This window comes from Lissotriton helveticus, chromosome 4_1 (assembly GCF_964261635.1).
Source record: "Lissotriton helveticus chromosome 4_1, aLisHel1.1, whole genome shotgun sequence".
Classification (NCBI taxonomy): domain Eukaryota; kingdom Metazoa; phylum Chordata; class Amphibia; order Caudata; family Salamandridae; genus Lissotriton; species Lissotriton helveticus.
Window position 1 is genome coordinate 522,595,075 of NC_136063.1, and position 19,885 is coordinate 522,614,959.

Consider the following 19,885-nt stretch of genomic DNA (forward strand, 5'->3'; position numbering starts at 1 on the left):
CAATTACGTTAAGTCGGCCATCTATTTGCTCTAATTTATCCATTAGTGGAGAGGTAAATAACCTGAGCCGTTCATCCATAAGTCTCATAAAGTCAGACATCTTTCCCCCCCTGTTATTTTCTACATCCAGAGCAGTGTATTCATTTCTTCCTGCAACCCTGTCCTCAGCAACCTGATGGGAGGCATTAGTTTCCTTGCGACCCAACCCAGATGCGGAATTGATTTTCCTCGGCTTTTTAGCCTGTTGGTGACTCCCTTTAGGGGTGTTCTTCGCCTTCCTTTTCCCCGGTATAGTTTTACTACAGGTAGCCGTCGTGTCCGGCCTAACCCTTAACTGCCTGGTACATGTAACCAAAGGGGAAGGGACCAAGCTAGTTACAGGTGAAGGGGCGGAAGAAATTGATAGGCTGTCATCTAGTACTGATCCATTGGGAACTTGATGGGTGTGCATACAATCTGATGGGGCAACAGTGAGGGCGGGTATCTCCGCATTTGATAACGGAGAGACTGTTTGCCGAAGTGGATCCAGGGACAATCTCCTCTCTACTAGCTCAATTTCTTTTGCCACTGCAGATTCTGCTTGTTTCAAGTAGGCGTCAAGAGTCCCCACACTCCCAGCCCCAGTACACACTTTAAGGTTAGTTTTAGCCATAACATAAATATTAAACCTTACTATCCACAATTGTCTCTTTAAGGTAAATTGTTTGTTTATTCGATATCAACGGCCCAAAAAATGTCTCAACCCTCGCTTATAGAAGGTTCGGCTAATGTTAATCCAAGGGTCGAAAAGAGGTGGGCCCAGCCCGGCCTCCTCTGGTCTCTGAGGGCCAAAGAGGGCCTGCCCTTTGCCCGGTCTTAGCCTGGCACCGCCCGCGCGCGTCCCGCGACGCGGTGGGAGTTCCGGTGCTTTAAGTGCCTCCGGGTGCGGAAATGGCCGTGGGTGGGCGGGGCGATGCCCACGGTGCGTTCTGGGGGCTGGGGTCCCCCCCCTCGGCGGCCGCGCTGATGGAGGATGCGGCGGCGGGGGAGACCGGCAGACAGAGCCCGAAGCCCGGAACAGCAGCGCAAGAAGCAGCCAGGAGATGACAGCGCCCACAACAGCAGGTAGATTCCAGGAAATAACTGGTGCCCAAAAGGAATTTGCACGGAGCTCCATGTTTCAAAGGGAGTTAATGGTCCGATGGCCCCAGTTTTCAAGGGAGGATGCAACTCCCAGTGTTGTAGCTGAGTATAGTTGTAACACCAAAATCTATTTCAATCCATTTGAAGGATTTAACTCCTCCTTTGGTAAAAAAAGGTTCAGCAACCTAATACATCTATTCCATGTTTATTGTCTCAAGGCTTCTCTGCATCACCTGAATTTAGTGAACACCTCATGGGATATTACGAACACCAAATAAGATGCATTTTGGAAAGTAGGAGCTGTAAAGCTGGGCATCAAGAAAAAGATTGCCTTGTTCCCTTATCTTTCCTGTATTCTTAAGCTTGCACATTTATGCTTACTATTACTTCTTCCAATATTACATCTGCTCACGCAATTCTATTGTGCTGCTACAGTTATAACCATCTCAAACACAGAACATATGGTTGGTATCATTCCACTCTGCACCATGTTTACATTCTTTCCATGATTCCAAAATCCGTGGCTGAGTCCTCAGGATGGCCTCCTACCCCGCTGAGCTTATGTGCTTCTTATGCCTGATCAATTGCAAATGTGCCCATGCTCAGGGAGCTTATTGGAACCACTACAACCTTGCCAGATTCAGTCTCACCTGTGTGGCTGTGATAGAAAAGACCACTCACTACGAGTTTGAGCACCAGTGCTATTGCTATGTCGGGTTTAGCAAAGAGAACCGGAAGCAACTGCTTGAACTGAATGGATATAATTCCAATGGATTATTGGAGCAGCATCATATTCATCGAAAAAAATGTAAGGCACATTATCGATAGTTTGCGGAATAAGTGCATTGATGTACAACTCGTTTAATACAAAAAGAATATCATGAAGAAACAGTTCGATGGGCAGGCGCAATGAAATCGGCCAGAGGTAATGGTACCTTTCTAATTGCTGCCAGTAAGGTGTCAGAAAACATTAAACCAGTTTTTGGTGGAAAAAAACACAGGCTCAGCAAGGTCTGAAGGCATTTCCTGTCTTCATGTAAGTTACACACATTCGTTCCCAGAAGTACTGAAGAAACGCTGCCTTGATGCTTGCAGGTGGCAGGGGCGTTAAAGGATCAGGCTGTACCTTGAGGGAACAAGCACAAATCTTACTCCTGTGGATTTGCATGAACAGCAGCTAAGTTTGGAACAGCATAATCAAATGGATAGTCATAGAGGGGCATATTAGCAAGAACCTCGTTAAATTATCGCCGTTTTAGCGGCAGGAAACTGCCGCTAAAACGGCGATAATGGGTTTGCTAATATGCGTTATAGAATTGCGATACAAGCCCAGGGTAGATGTGCAGGACATCTAACCTGGGCTTCTATTGGAATTCTATAACCCATATTAGCAAGCCCATTTTTGCCGTTTTAGCGGCAGTTTCCTGCCACTAAAACGGCGATAATTTTAACGAGGTGCTGGCTAAAATGCCCCAAGATTTTTAATTGGAGAGTTACTGTCTTCAAGGGTGACATATAAATCCTGCAAATCTCGTTTTACCTTCTCACTTCATAAGGCCTCGTACTATAAAATATCTATTGATGATGGTCCTTAGGAGAAACAGAAGAATTTGGGTTTGAATGTGTGCACTGGTAGAGGATCGAGAGTATAGTCCTACAAAATGAACAAGATAGCTTCACAGGCAGTGAAAGAGATCTTTACAATTGCTAAGAAACATGAACACCTACATTTCCTAATGAGCAGAGAATTGATAGAAAAAGTCTCAGCGGAATAGAATGACTCTCTTAAAATACACAGTATTCTGGATAAGCATGCACCTTCGGACAACTGCAAATTTTCACTGGCTGTTGTATGCCAAATCTGCACATTTTTACACTGAGGCAAATATGGAAATATTGGGGGCATGCTTGACAATTTCAATGCATCTTCAATTAGGATTCAAGCAAGCCTTCTAGAATTCCCCATTCAACTCCGGTTTCTAGCCTACTGTTTGTGCTTATCCAACTTTGACTTCTTTTATGGCAATCACAGAATATGGTCTTGTGCTCTTCCTTCAGAAATTCAATACCACAGTGGCTCTTCCTTCCTTTTTCTCTATTTTATAGCTGTATATCCACAGCTATTACCTTTCATGGGATCTTTCTTTAATCTTTTCACTCTTTCTCTGGCATCTGATGTCTACCGAGATCTTTTAAACAATATTTTATTATTATTAGGTACTCTTCTAAATCCATCCTTCCCACCTACCCAATTCTAAGTTCCCTTCCCAGAAGAAACTTTACAGCATATCATCTTTATTCACATGTATTCAGTTCATTAGTTGTCCTTAGCATATGTTTTTTTTCTCACCTGAAGAGTCTGGCTTCTGGCCTGCAAATTCAACTTCACTTATCTCCATGGTCGTCTCTTATGTTTTCTTGTAATCCTAAACACTCCTATTTACTCATTCCTATATATATCGATCTCCTCTTCAGCATAATAAGTCAATCTATATTCATATCTGTTCTTGCTATTGGATTATTGCGGGGTCTTTACAATTCTGTTGCTCTACTTACTTGTGCTGCCACTCAATCTGGGGTAATAAGCATTTTAACCCTTTGCCTCTTTGATTATGGGATTCCCAAGGCTCTCATTTCAGGTCCCTGGTTGTTGATTAGTTGAGTTAATTTACTGTACTGCCCCTTCATATCTCTTATTGCTTCTTTTCAAGTATCCTGTTCTATTCCAATGACTATGTATCTTTCTCTACCTGTATCACATCATTAAATAATACTGCTTCAATTTGACTTTCTACCATCCGATCCAAATGTGGATAACATCTAACTCCCTTTACCTTAATCTGAATAAAAGTTAAACTCTTTTCTTCCCTGTCCCCTTTCCTTTTCTTGGAACCCTCATAATCCCTCATTATGTGCCACTTCCTCTGTCTTCGCATCTTAATACTTGTCCTCTTAGATCCTTCACCTTCATTCAGCTTTAACAAGTCCCTATTTGCTCTTGCTTCTTGTTCGTAGCTCTACAGTCTCTGTAAAATCTGGACACTCACATTTTATGACATTAAAATCCTCATTTTCATCATTATCTTTTCACACTTAGAGTACTGCTCTTCTGTTCCATTTGAAATTTCACTATAATCTCCCTCTTCTCTTCAGTCGATTGTTAACTATTCAGTTGGCAGTTAGTTAACCCTTCTGGTTTCACTTTAATATGTGTATGCTCTTTTGTTTCAAATGTAATGTATTTTTAATATACCCATGGCTTCTCCCTCAGCACTCATCTTGTTTGAAGATACACCCTAACTCTAATTTCTATTAAGCATTTCTAATCTTGCTTATTTCTGCTCTTCGATCTTGTGTCAAGTCACATTTTTTTCTCATTCTTACCACTGGCTCTGAAAAGTTAGAACTCCTTAGCCTTTACTACTCCCACTTGCATGGATTTTTACTACAGGTTTATTTCCTGGCATCTTCTTTTAAATTATTAGGCCTCCCACTAGTTGTTATATTTTTAGCAGCTTTTTTGTGCTCATGTTAATAAGCATAACATAGTACCCACAGAGTACCTTTAGAAGTTCCCCTTCATCCTTCGCTTCCTTTGTTCCAGCTTCTTTGAGGGACTGTTTGTCAAGAGTGTCATGTGCATGTTAAATCAACCCACAACACATTTATTGAGAGAAGTGCTTAATTTGAGTTGGTCGTTTCCGGTGCTCGACATCAACACTTAATTGTCAACACCATCACTTCCGATAGCTGTCACAGGGCGGCGTTGTTTGTGTAATTTAAAAATGACCAGACCAGTAGTGGTCAGTGGTGGGAGTAGCTTCTGGGTGGTGACGTGGAGAGGGGGAGGGGTAGGGTGGGGGTAGTAATCTATGGATTACGGAGGATTATGGGTAAGTAAACATATAAATCAATAAAACAAATTTCATTGCAGGTGCTGCATCCCCAAATGCGATTTTGTAATAGATTACTACCGCCCACCCTGCTCCTCCCCCTCCCCACGTCATCACCCGACAGCTACTCCCACCACCAATCACTACTGGGCCAGACCAACAGTTGATTATTATTTTAAAGTGCATTTAAAACAACTAATACCTGCTGCAAAGTCATTCCTATTACTCTGGGGGCCTTGAATGGAATGAATTGTTACACTTGTAGCAGTGTGATGGTTAATAGTTGTGTAGGTACGGTGATTGGCAACACTGACAGTAGCAATGGGTTGTGCAAGCTGCAGTGGCCTCCTGAGGAGGGCGCTGTCACTTTTTTTTTAAGCACTGGAGAGAAGGCTTTGTCAGTCATATTGTATAGCATGTTGATGGGTCTTACTTTTTTCAGTATTGATTGGCAAAAATGTCCATTTCCAGGATTAGGGATTATGACAGAGGCTCTTTGTATGAATTTGTTGTACAGGTAGCCAGTCAAATGTGGTAGATTCAGTATGGCTCTGGGAGGAGTTTGTGAATTTCAGTGGCTAGAAGCAAACGCCTGGTATGATTGCACCAGTCTTTGGGGGAGCAGTGAATTGTGATATATTCAGGTTAATGTAGTATTTCTACTCATACTTAAATGTGCTTGCCATCAACCCTAAGCACACCCAGTGCTGGATATCTATGACTTGTTTCCTGTTTTTTGCCATTCATCAGCCGAGAGTAGGTCTCTGTTTTGGGGGAGCTTTTTAGATGCCTCCATATTAAATGTACTGCTCCCTGGTGATGAAAGTCAATTAGCATGAAACACATGTCCAAATATGTCTGCCATTGGCTACACTGATATTTGATGATGAACTTTTTATTTATGATTACAAACACTGCTCTGCACTGCATATACTACAGTTCACTATGCGTGATGCTGCTTAAATAACAGCAGTGTGTTTATTAGAAACAGCAGGCAGCAAGAGGAGGAGGCTAGATTGGTGTATTCATTATCTTTAGGTTGGAGGGAATATGGACCTTACTTGGCATTTGAAGCTTTCCCACATAGCTCACTTGCCAAGCCCAACATTCTACTGAGGCATCCCATTACAAATGTGGGAAAGGATAGCTGTCATGGCAATGGGCAACTGAAAATGTTCTTTTTAAAAATGTTTTGAAATTTCTTGAAGGTCTTGAGACAGAGGAAATAACTGTTTGAATGCCCTGAGACAAAAAAAGCTGAAGACTGCCTGGAGGAATTCCAGTAGACCAGTTACAACTGTTCACTTCTCCTGTTTGCTTCTTTACATATTTTCTCAAGTGACTTGAAGGTCTGCAGGGTCCTCAGCATAGAGGAAGCTGATGCAAAATACCAGTAGACCTGTTTGAAACTGCCACTTTCTTGTGGACAGGAAAGGTGTATTGTGGGAAGCTGCCTGCAACTGGAAATTGTGGAACTGGTTGTGAGAAGCCCATCCTGAATATTTGAGGATATTTCTTCAAGGTGGCATTGCAAGCAGAACTTATGGAAAAACATTGAACATTTTGAGAAACAGTAAGACCGGGCAGGTAACTATGATCCGCCAGCGTAGTTTACATAGTTCTGCCTACTCCACGTTCCGTTGCGAACGCAGAGGTTAGGCAAAACTATGACTCTGTGGTGAAGTGTAGTTAGCCGGCCCCTCCACCCTCCTAAAGTAATTATAAAGTAATTATAAAGGCACTTGCCTGCTGTGGCTGCCTCCTCCTTGCCATGGCGGCTCTCCTTCCTTCTCCTCGCCGTCCTTCTTCACTGATAACCCCTACGTTGTACGTCTTGCGGGTGCACAAGACATACAACATAGGGGTTATCTAAGAAGAAGGATGGGGAGGACGAGGAAGGAAAGCATTCATGGCGAGGAGGAGGCAGCCACGGCAGGTAAGTGCCTTTTGTATTACTTTATAATCACTTTGGGAGGGGGAGGCCGCAGAGCGGAGTGAAGTTCCATGGAGTTGTTTCCCAACTCTGTGGAACTTGGCGTAGAGCCAGGGTTAAAAAACAGTCACTTGTAAGACCTTTTGTAATACTTTCCTACAGTGCCTGTTTGAGAGCTTCTTAATGTTTGCTTCGTTAACCAAATGTTCATCATTACTGATATATTTTACCTATACATTCTTGTTTTAATTAACTTGGCTTGGAATCGTAAAGTATTCCTTTCTTTTAACTCTCTCCTTTTTGCATCCTTTGCCACAAGCATTTTCCCTAAGGAAGGCCTTGAAGGTGCCAAGCTGCCAATTGTGAACAATGCATTTCTCACTGTAGGAAATTTACTTTTCTGCGTGGTCACCCTGGTTTTTTTGCCTCTGCTGAACCTTATTTTTGTCTGCTGACTTTAGAACTCTGTGCACTTTACCGCCGCTAACCAGTAGTAAAGGGCCTGTGCTCTCCATGTTAACATGGCTAAATTGGGGTACTCCTAATTGGTATATTTCACTTGTCTATAATGCGTTAGGGTATGGTAAAAATGTTACCTAGGGCCTGGAAGTTAAATGTCACTAGCGGACTGCAGCATGTATCACATCTACTGTGCCATACACTATAAGAGGCAGTGCAAACATGGTTTCAGGCCTACAATTGTAGCCTTACTATAACAGTGTAAAACATGCACCATGTTGAATCAAATTAAACCCCTTTTGACAGGTAAAAACACACCTTTTAAATATTAATAAGTCACCCCTATAGGACATGTAGCCCAGAAGGCAGGATGAACGGCATTTGAAAGAAAGAGATGTAAAAATGTAAAGTTAGCATATTCTTAAACTGACTATCCCTCAAAAGCTGATTTTACTATAGAAAGACTGGCTGGCCCACACAGAAACACTGTGAAACAATATTAAATACTGAAACTCTATCTTAGGAATGGGACCATCTAGAAAAATAATTATACCACTACCTTAAATAGTTATTAAAAATCCAATTCAATGGTGAAGTTTGATTTGTAATAAATAGTAACAAAAGGTCATTTTTAGAAAGTTACATTTTACCTGTCTGAACCTTCAGCAAACAAAATAACGTAGACCTCTGTCACCTTTCATCCTGTGCTTAACCTTGGATAGGTGTAAATAAAAGTGTGAAATGTCTCAAAGGAGCAAATAATAGGTTCACATGAATGGGCATAGATGATTTATCTTAACTAAACAGAATATGCAAGGTGGTGGCTGTGGGCATGTTTTTTACACTAGGGTGTCACATCTTTCTTTACAGATCTGTTGAGGGACACAGAACAATTGCTGCACACTTGGAAGGGAGAGAATTGGATGTCAAAACATTTCTTGTGTATCCATTGTGTGTTCGCTGGAGGATCCTACTTTTCGTCCTACCAGACATCTGTCTCTGGGTTTGTTGTGGGTACAGTGCTTGCCTCAAACTGGATGTTAGTGTTCAATGTTGGAAGACACTAGAATTGCCACAGTACACTCTCTACACAAAAACACCCAGCCCTCAAATCCCAAGTTTAGTATGGCTGAAGGCTTTTGCCATCTTGGATTTGCCCTGACGCATTGCATTTTAGGCCTGTTTTGAGGAAGGACAAACAGAAACTTCTGCAAAAGAAGCTTGTTTAAATCCTGGAAACATTTACCATGTTGGTTAGGACATGCCAAGGAATCATTCTCAACAACTAACTAGTGCCAGCCATAATAAATGTGGCACCTCCAGGCACCAACTTCAGAACAGTTTCTAGACATGCAGAAGATCAGAAGAGGAACTGACCTGCTTTCTGCGAGCCCTGGAGGACTGGTCCAGCTCCGACTTCCATACAGGACTATGAGGTGGACTCCAATAGTCAGCCGGCTGACCTGTCTGGCTACAAGGGGACAATGAGCTGCAAGAGCAAGAGGCATGTATCTGGAAGTACTCTACTACCAGTGGGAATTGGGACAGGCATGTAACCTGCTGATGGCCTCTGCCTGATTCTTTGTGAGTTTCACAGTCCCTAACCTGCAGTCCAGGTGTACTCTAGAAGTGTACCCCTTTGGTAGATTGGGCTTAAAAGACCAAGGACCGTATTTGTTTTTCTGTGGATGAGATCCTTCTCACAAATGTCACAAAAATCTAATTTCCCATATTACAAATGCATTATATCCCATGGCACTTGTGTACAGTGGATGGGATATCAATGATGTTTGTGATGGAGTATCCTGTCCACCAAAATATAAATCAGACCCTAAGACAGGCGATAAAACTTTTGACCACGATAAATCTGGTTGCTGTATACAACCCATGCTCCACCATGGTCAGCCGCAACTGTGCCTAGGTCCCAGTCTATTGAGATGATTGACTGTCATTGATGCCTTGTTTTTTGTGATGCTGTTTCTACTTAAAACATTAAATAACCATAATTCAGGCCCCCCCTTGTTTGTGTAAAATGTTTAAGCATGGGCGTAAAATCCGCTCCGCTCGCGGATTTTTCGGATTTTCGGCAAATCCGCAATCCGCGAACGCTCGCGAATTTGTCGAAAATCCGTGAATCCGCTCGCGGCGGATTTTTTTCTTGGTTGCGGCGCGCGGCGTGGTGCACGGCGTTCACTTTCCGTCATTTTAGCGTTTGCCGAGTTGTTTTTCTTTGCGAGTGACGCGCCATTTTAGATCTTGCTGCGTGTTCCCGCGGGAGTTTGTCGCCCGCGAATACGTACTCGTGGCTTGCCACCTTGCACAGCACACCTCGCGAGAGTTCGCAATTGCGAACATGTAGTTGCGGCGGAAAGGAACAATCTCGCACTTGCGAAATAGAGATTTTGCAATTTCGCACAAGAAAATCACCAGCAAACAGGATAAACCTTCAGAAAATTATGATTTTTATCAGAATCACTCCTCAGGTTGACATTTGCATGGCCTTTTTTTTTGCAAGGAGTCCATTTTGGGGGGGGGGGGGAGGAAGGAAGTGCCCCACAGTCTCCAACTTCCTGTTCCTGTCCAGCAGGCTCCTCCCAGTGCTTTGTCCATCTCCTGGTCACTTTCATTTGGATCTGGAGCTGGAAGGATTACTTTTTGTGGGTGCTGCTGGATATTTGGATTTGAGGCCTTTTTGACTGTCTTTGGATCACTTTTGGATTAGAAATCAACTTTCACAAGTAAGTTTGTTTGGGGCATTACAGTTGCTGCAAGTACAATTTTGGAACTTTTTCAGAAAATTAAATAAATTATATTGTGGGTAGCCACAGTATCCAGTAGGACCAGGGTTGGTTATGGGTGCATGATACAACTGTTTTGTTGAATTTAAACACCATTGAGGCCATGGATGGGCTGGGATTGTGCAGATTTTATTGTTTTTTGTCGTTTTTTTGGGCCTGCTGGTGTGGCCCTTTGCCCAGGGGTGGTGAGTGTTGCATGGGCCTAGTCTTTCTGTGGGGTGTCTTCTTGAATTTAAACATAATTGAGGCCATGGATGGGCTGGGATTGTGCTTATTTTATTGTTTTTTGTCGTTTTTGGGGGGCTGCTGGTGTGGCCTTTTGCTTGCCCAGGGGTGGTGGTGGTGCATGGACTGAGTGTGCCTGTGGTGTTGTCTCACTCTCTTTGATGTAAACATCATGGATGGCATTGGATTGTGGTGATTTCTGGCTGTTTTTCTGTTTTTTGGGGGTGTACTGTTGATGTGGTCTGGCCATGTGGGTGGTGGTGGTGGCCATCTTGAGTGCTGGCTGGTACAGGCAGCAACATGTGCTTGGGGTGTAAGGGGGCCATTTTGAGGAGAGGCAGTGTCTGAGGCCTGCACTTATTTTGCCTACTTTTCATCCCTTATGCCCAGGGGTAGTGAGTGTTGCATGGGCCTAGTGTTTCTGAGGGGTGTCTTCTTGAATTTAAACACCATTGAGGCCATGGATGGGCTGGGATTGTGCAGATTTTATTGTTTTTTGTCGTTTTTTTGGGCCTGCTGGTGTGGCCCTTTGCCCAGGGGTGGTGAGTGTTGCATGGGCCTAGTCTTTCTGTGGGGTGTCTTCTTGAATTTAAACATAATTGAGGCCATGGATGGGCTGGGATTGTGCTTATTTTATTGTTTTTTGTCGTTTTTTTGGGCCTGCTGGTGTGGCCCTTTGCCCAGGGGTGGTGAGTGTTGCATGGGCCTAGTCTTTCTGTGGGGTGTCTTCTTGAATTTAAACACCATTGAGGCCATGGATGGGCTGGGATTGTGCAGATTTTATTGTTTTTTGTCGTTTTTTTGGGCCTGCTGGTGTGGCCCTTTGCCCAGGGGTGGTGAGTGTTGCATGGGCCTAGTCTTTCTGTGGGGTGTCTTCTTGAATTTAAACATAATTGAGGCCATGGATGGGCTGGGATTGTGCTTATTTTATTGTTTTTTGTCGTTTTTGGGGGGCTGCTGGTGTGGCCTTTTGCTTGCCCAGGGGTGGTGGTGGTGCATGGACTGAGTGTGCCTGTGGTGTTGTCTCACTCTCTTTGATGTAAACATCATGGATGGCATTGGATTGTGGTGATTTCTGGCTGTTTTTCTGTTTTTTGGGGGTGTACTGTTGATGTGGACTGGCCATGTGGGTGGTGGTGGTGGCCATCTTGAGTGCTGGCTGGTACAGGCAACATGTGCTTGGGGTGTAAGGGGGCCATTTTGAGGAGAGGCAGTGTCTGAGGCCTGCACTTATTTTGCCTACTTTTCATCCCTTATGCCCAGGGGTAGTGAGTGTTGCATGGGCCTAGTGTTTCTGAGGGGTGTCTTCTTGAATTTAAACACCATTGAGGCCATGGATGGGCTGGGATTGTGCAGATTTTATTGTTTTTTGTCGTTTTTTTGGGCCTGCTGGTGTGGCCCTTTGCCCAGGGGTGGTGAGTGTTGCATGGGCCTAGTCTTTCTGTGGGGTGTCTTCTTGAATTTAAACACCATTGAGGCCATGGATGGGCTGGGATTGTGCAGATTGTATTGTTTTTTGTCGTTTTTTTGGGCCTGCTGGTGTGGCCCTTTGCCCAGGGGTGGTGAGTGTTGCATGGGCCTAGTCTTTCTGTGGGGTGTCTTCTTGAATTTAAACACCATTGAGGCCATGGATGGGCTGGGATTGTGCAGATTTTATTGTTTTTTGTCGTTTTTTTGGGCCTGCTGGTGTGGCCCTTTGCCCAGGGGTGGTGAGTGTTGCATGGGCCTAGTCTTTCTGTGGGGTGTCTTCTTGAATTTAAACATAATTGAGGCCATGGATGGGCTGGGATTGTGCTTATTTTATTGTTTTTTGTCGTTTTTGGGGGGCTGCTGGTGTGGCCTTTTGCTTGCCCAGGGGTGGTGGTGGTGCATGGACTGAGTGTGCCTGTGGTGTTGTCTCACTCTCTTTGATGTAAACATCATGGATGGCATTGGATTGTGGTGATTTCTGGCTGTTTTTCTGTTTTTTGGGGGTGTACTGTTGATGTGGACTGGCCATGTGGGTGGTGGTGGTGGCCATCTTGAGTGCTGGCTGGTACAGGCAACATGTGCTTGGGGTGTAAGGGGGCCATTTTGAGGAGAGGCAGTGTCTGAGGCCTGCACTTATTTTGCCTACTTTTCATCCCTTATGCCCAGGGGTAGTGAGTGTTGCATGGGCCTAGTGTTTCTGAGGGGTGTCTTCTTGAATTTAAACACCATTGAGGCCATGGATGGGCTGGGATTGTGCAGATTTTATTGTTTTTTCTCGTTTTTTTGGGCCTGCTGGTGTGGCCCTTTGCCCAGGGGTGGTGAGTGTTGCATGGGCCTAGTCTTTCTGTGGGGTGTCTTCTTGAATTTAAACACCATTGAGGCCATGGATGGGCTGGGATTGTGCAGATTTTATTGTTTTTTGTCGTTTTTTTGGGCCTGCTGGTGTGGCCCTTTGCCCAGGGGTGGTGAGTGTTGCATGGGCCTAGTCTTTCTGTGGGGTGTCTTCTTGAATTTAAACATAATTGAGGCCATGGATGGGCTGGGATTGTGCTTATTTTATTGTTTTTTGTCGTTTTTGGGGGGCTGCTGGTGTGGCCTTTTGCTTGCCCAGGGGTGGTGGTGGTGCATGGACTGAGTGTGCCTGTGGTGTTGTCTCACTCTCTTTGATGTAAACATCATGGATGGCATTGGATTGTGGTGATTTCTGGCTGTTTTTCTGTTTTTTGGGGGTGTACTGTTGATGTGGACTGGCCATGTGGGTGGTGGTGGTGGCCATCTTGAGTGCTGGCTGGTACAGGCAGCAACATGTGCTTGGGGTGTAAGGGGGCCATTTTGAGGAGAGGCAGTGTCTGAGGCCTGCACTTATTTTGCCTACTTTTCATCCCTTATGCCCAGGGGTAGTGAGTGTTGCATACTTGCATGTCCCTAGTCTTTCTGTGGGGTGTCTTCAATGTAAACATCATGGATGGCATGGGATTGTGCTCATTTTTCTGTGTTTTGTCGATTTTTTGGGGTGTATAACTGAACTGATGTTCCTCTGTCTTCCATTGCTTTTAGGTGCACAAGAAGACTCAATAGAACCACCAGTGCCAGGAAGAAGTCCTGCAGCGGTGTGTGCAGCATAACGTCACGCGACGTCACGTCTGGACACAGAACCCTCTGCAACTCGTGCAACTGCTGCCTGCTGACCTGCTCTGAAGAAGATGGCCCCAAAAAAAGTAACCCGTAGCTCCTCTAGCAAGAAAGGTGCCAGTAAGGAGCAGAAGAAGCAAGTTACCAAGGACACTGGTGTGCCGCCCGCCCCTTTTTTTGTGAGTAAAAAAAAAAGTATGCCTGCAGCAGCTGCAGCGGGATCTGCTGGGGACCAAGCTGGCAGCAGCACCCCCGCTCCATTGGGCTCAGTGCCACCACCACCACCACGCCAACTTAAGTCCAAGCCCTTGAGTGCTGCAGAGGCAGCCAGTATACTTCTTCAATCACCATCGACCAGTGATGTTGGCTCATCGCAAAAAAGCAGCAGCAATGTCCCTCAATCAACACAGGTTGTTGTAGCTCATCTGACGAGTGTTGAACAACCACAGCGGCAACAACAATCACATGTGCAAGTACAAGCCCAAGTACATGTGGAAGGAGAGGCAGCGCAAGGAGATGCGCATGCAGAGGTGCATGGAGGGTCACAACAAGTGCCCACAATAGTTGTTCCTCCCGAAGTAGGGGCACATCAGGAAATCGACAATCAAGGCGAGGTATCATTTGAGGAAGCCACTCCTCCTGATGATCCTTCATTGTCTTCCACAACCCTAGCAAGGAAGAGATCAAGGGTGGTGTCTACATCCTCTTCAAGCACACCTCCTTCTGATGATACGGATCAAACTTGGGAACCAGCACCACAGCCGTCTGAGAGTGAGGCACACCATGATCCAACAAAGGTACTTAAGCGTAAAAGGAAGCTCGTCCAAAGTCTCAGACTTATGGAGTGTGATGAGGCTCAACAAGAAGTGGCGGATACTGCTGCTGATGAAGACTCTGCCAACGACGACCCAGTCATCATAAAGGTCACTGCAGCCCCAGCGGGCATGCAGCAAACAGACATTTTGACCCTAGCCCGAAGAGCTGCTGCGCGTGATGATGATGATGATGATGTTGTCGATGAGGAGGCAGTGGAAACACCACAATCATTGGAGTTAAGTAGTACACCAACTCGTCCCGCTTCCATATTTCTTTCTGGCAAGAAGAGACCTGCGTCAACCTCGACCTTAATTAGTGGCGGTGAAAGTGGAAAACGTACAAAAGTTGGCCAATCCAGATCCTCCACTTCATCTGGCATTAGCTTCATGACCACCACCACCACCAGTATCGCCGCCTCCTCCAGGTCCCACAGACACTTCAAGTCCCCAGTTTGGGACTTCTTTACTGTTTGTCCCAAAAATCCAAGGTTTGCCATTTGTACCCTTTGTAAGCTTGCAGTTAGTCGTGGTAAGCCAGGTAGCAACTATGGTACCGGCGGCCAGAGTGGTCATCTTGACAGAAAGCACGGTGTCCAATGGTTTGCGCACCTAGCTGCGATCAAGAAAGGCCAAAATCAAGGAAACGTTGATGTTTCATCTGATGTTGACGAGCAGGAAGAAGACGTGTCAAACACTTCCCTTACACCCAGTACCCCTCTCAGCAGCACACCCAATGTGAGGCACACTAAGAGTGTTGGAGCGAGTGAGACAACAACGCACAAAAGTTCACCAGCGAGCAAAATTGGGTCAACGAAGTCATTATCAGCCCGTAAATGCTTGGTCCAGGCCAACATTAGAACAATGCTTACTTCAGACGTGCCATATGAACGCAACCACCCACTGACGCGTCTGTATAACACTAAGCTGGCTAAAATGCTAGCTGTGGACCTTCTACCTTTTTCTTTTGTAGAAGCGGTAGGTTTTCTTGAATTAGTTGCAACGCTCTGCCCTAAATGGAAGGTTCCGAGCCGGTTCTATTTTGCCAGAGTTGCGGTTCCAGCACTACATGAAGATGTGCTGCAGGCGATTGGGGCAGCTTTGCAGAAGAGTGCTGTTCACACAATACATCTGACAACAGACATGTGGACCAGTGGCCCAGGCGATGATTACATGTGCATCACTGCACACTGGGTCTCTTTTTCAGGTGTTATAGCAAAGCTAAACGCAGGTGTTGACCCGGACCAAGTTTTCAAAGCTGCTCGGAAACATGCAACACTAGCCATGTTTGCCTTGGAGAAAAGTCACACAGCAGAAAACCTTTTGGAAGAGTTTGACAAAAAGGTGTTGTCAATGCTATCCCCCCTAAAACGCAAGATTGGTTATGTTTCCACGGATAATGGCGCCAATGTAGTTAAGGCCATGTCACAGGGTCACCATGTTAGAGTGCCGTGTTTGGCGCACTGTATCAACCTGGTAGTTCAAAAATTCTTGAGTGATAAAGAGAGTCCAGCGTTCGAGGTAATGGCCACCTGCCGCAAAATGTGCAACCATTTCAGCCATTCTTTTAAGGCCCGGAAGCATCTGCGGAGACTGCTACTTCAACGTGGAATGCCAGTGAAAGCACTCATCCAGGAGGTGGCAACACGTTGGAACTCAACCTTCTACATGCTTGAGCGTCTGCATGAGCAGTATACGGTACTCGATCACTATTTCTTGACAGAGGCTACATCTCAGAAGGAGGACCTGCGGATGAGTAAGGCGCAATGGGCCATAGTTAAAAGCCTGACAGACATGCTTCGTCCTTTTGAGTTCTTCACGCGTGCAGTCAGCCAGGAGGACTGTAATTTGGGAAAAGCTATCCCATTGTTGTGCATACTGGAGCACCAACTGATGGCGGTTTCTTCTGAGTTTGAAAAAGATGAAAAAAAAAAAAACCATTTCATTTTGTCTGAGAAATTATTACATCGCCTACGTGGTGATGAACGTCTTAAAAACATCAACTCAGATCAGCATTACATTTGTGCTACTATTCTGGATCCACGCTACAAAAAGGCGCTGGCAGACAACGCATTCTTTCCTTTCGCTGATGCAGATGTTCAAAAGTACAAACATTGGTTAGCCTGGTCAGCCAAGAGGTTTGAAAAAGAACGGCAGGTTATTGAAGGAGAAGCCAGTACATCAGCATCAGCATCAGCAGGCCATCCGCAGTCACAAGAATCCACTTCTGCACCTGTGGCTGGGGCACAAGTGACCTCTCAGCCGTTAAAGACACCGGCAACTGGATCATCTGCACCACACACAATGACAACACTAACAGTGGCTGGGGAGGAGGATTGGCTAAGTTTGATGGGGTATGGTTCTCTAAAAAATGTCACAGGCACAGCAAAAAGTAAGCAAAGTGGAGGAACAGTTGATGACCTTGAGTCGATGGTGCAGGACTATCTGAATGACTCAACAGTGGTCTTTCTTAATGAGGAGCCATTGCAGTATTGGCATGGCAAAAAACAATTGTGGCCACAGCTCTACAACCTGGCTATAAACTATTTGTCTTGCCCACTCGCAAGTGTGTCTTCTGAACGTGTTTTCAGTGCTGCTGGTGGCATTGTAACTGCCAAACGGAGCCGCCTATCGCCCAAAAATGTGGAGCGGCTGACAATGATCAAGATGAATCAGCACCTCATACCACCAGATTACAAAGTGCGAGAAAGCACGCCACATGAAGACGATGAGGACAGCAACGTAGATGAGGGGATTTTTTCTCTGTTCGGTGCCACTGACCTCATCCAGCCTGAATTCGCAGAGTATGATGACGAAATCTTGTTCTTATTCCCTGACACCGAGCCCTGAAAATGAGACAATCAATCAAGAACTTTCTTTTTCGTCCTTATTCACTTTTATTCCTGTGTGCTTTGTGTCTCTCTTTCTTTGTTTTGCACAGTTAATTTAATTCAAACTTTAATCACCTAATCCCAAAAAGAAGACCATCATCAGAACTGTCTTCACTTGTTTGCTTATTGATTTGAAGGTGCCGCAGTCTACATTCCTCAGGTTCACAAGTTCTGAAGAACATGCTCCTCTATCCTCCTCCTCCAGACTGCGATTTCCCTCCAAGCAGAGTGCTGGATTACGCACAATGAAGAAAGACTCAGCACTTGTGGGGGTGTTGTACTTCTTTGCGGGTGAGTTGACGGTTTTGGGCCCATTGCTGTGAAGCTCTAATAATGGACAAAAGTGTTTTGGACCAAATATGAGGTGAAAATTTCTTGCCGTTTTTGCTGACTTGCTTGCCTTTGAGGTGCTCTTTGGCGGGGTTCCGGGGGTTTGTGTGTAATTTTTGGTGTCTGTCGAAGCACTGCTGCGACAGTCTAATCTTGATTGCATTTGCTTTTCAGGAAATCCGTGGTGGAAAACAGGAGTTATGATGATTGATGATGACCTAGCTGCACAGCGCGTTACTTTGGACCGAAGGCCGAGAGATATTGTAAGTATGAGATTTAGCTTTTTCGCTGTTTGGGGGTGTTGTCGGGTGTTTTTTTGCGGGTGGGTTGGCGCCGGCGGGTCTTGCCTGGGGCATTCCTGGGAAGGTCTAATACCGGATACAAGTGTTTTGGACAAAATCCATAAGGAACAGCCTTTTTTTTGCCATTTCTTCAGACATCTTGCTCAATGTAGCGTTTTGGGGGGCTTCCTGCTGTTCGTGGGTGGGTTGCGGCCGGGGTCTCTGTCGAAGCACTGCTGCGACAGTCTAATCTTGATTGCATTTGCTTTTCAGGAAATCCGTGGTGGAAAACAGGAGTTATGATGATTGATGATGATGATGACGACCTAGCTGCACAGCGCCGCGTTTGGACCGAAGGCCGAGAGACATTGTAAGTATGAGATTTAGCTTTTTTGCTGTTTGGTGGTGTTGTGTCGGGTGTTTTTTTGCGGGTGGGTTGGCGGGTCTTGCCTGGGGCATTCCTGGGAAGGTCTAATACCGGCTAGAAGTTAGTTGGACAAAATCCATAAGGAAACACCAGTTTTGGCACTTTGTAAGTTAGGGTTCGTTAGGGTTAGCCCTAGCAGCAGGATTGCATGTGTTTAGGGGGGTTCTATTGCAACGCGGTTCTGTTGTTGTAGAGCACTGTTGGAGCGATGCTGGCTATGGATACTTTTGCTTGCAGGCAAGTGGTTTGAATACAATCCACGGTCTGTATTTGGGTCTACTGTTACTTTCAAAGTACGTTTTGTAACCATTTTTCTGCTAGGCATCATCAAAGTGTGACTTTTTGAACCACACAGCGTACATACCTTTTATTTATTTATCAGTGGTATTGTAATAGCACTTCCTGTTTTCCGTTCAATAATTACAGGCCGGGTTTCAGTCAACATCCGCCAGGCAGGCAGTGGACAGGGTGTCTCTTCTGTCAGTGGTCACCACCACATTGATGGACGAAGCGTCAGCTGGAATGGAGGAGTGCCGCCAATAAGAGGAATTGTTTGCTGCATGCAACTTACTTACCAATTTCAACAGGACAACTCCAACAACATACGCAATACAGATACAGTATCCATTGTTGTCTTTTATTCTATGAGTGTGACTGCATGTGCTTACCTTTACTTTGTAACCAAAGATTGTCTGTAAACTCTGTATCTTCAATTATTGTTTGTCCATGCTCTGCTTTTTTTTTCTTCTCTCAACAAAACCTACCCAAAAAGAAACCCCCATTCCCATCCATTTTACAAACCCTAACCCTCTTCCCCCGGGCTGTGTTGTTTTGCTTGATGTCTGACTAAAATGACATCAATAATTCCACACACTTGCTGGGGAGGATAAGGTGATAGCAGCAACAGGCTGGTGAAGGAATACGAGGATATCTTCTAGACTTACTCAGCTTCAGTACTATATCTTCTAGTAGTAGTAGCCAATGTCAAATAAATTCAACGCAAGTACTAGTTATACTTGCAATACTTTACCATTTGTTAGGCTACATTATGGCACTGTTCTAGTGTACTGTCACCTGCTATTTTCTCGATCGTACCGTAACCGTTGTAATGCTACAGTAAGGAGTACAAACAAGGTTTCGTTTTCTTTTTTTCCATAGGCATGCAACTGCCACTGTGTCACACCACTAGTAACACCGCAATGAGGAAATGTCACCCGCCCAGGAATGACAACGTTAATCCCCATTTCACCTGGAGCCAGCCCTGGGCCTAGCCCTAATTTCTAACACAAATTACAGGTAAGATAAGCGTTTGGTGGGAGGTAGTATAATGGAGTATTATTTCGGAGTAGACAAGAGTTTGACGGTTGTACTACTAAAGTCCTACGACTGTTCAGGAAAACAAAGTTACTGTTACACCCCCGCCCCCCACCCACCAGACTGAAAAGCAGTAAAAAACAGGTATGGTCAGATAAAGTAGTTGAAAAATATATTTATTTATCCCTAACAAAATAATCTCCCTCACCCACCCTAACCCCAACGATTGTCTCTGAAACGTCCCAAAACGATCCCAACTCCCAAATCCCACCCCCCAAAAGTCTATAAAAAAAGGGCA

The 19,885-nt window shown here is 45.0% G+C and overlaps 1 pseudogene; it reads left to right on the forward strand.

Annotated features, from left to right (window-relative positions):
* Positions 1-1,659: 1,659 nt before the first annotated feature.
* Positions 1,660-19,885, forward strand: part of LOC144828022 (NAD kinase 2, mitochondrial-like) — a 43,519-nt pseudogene continuing 25,293 nt past the window's right edge.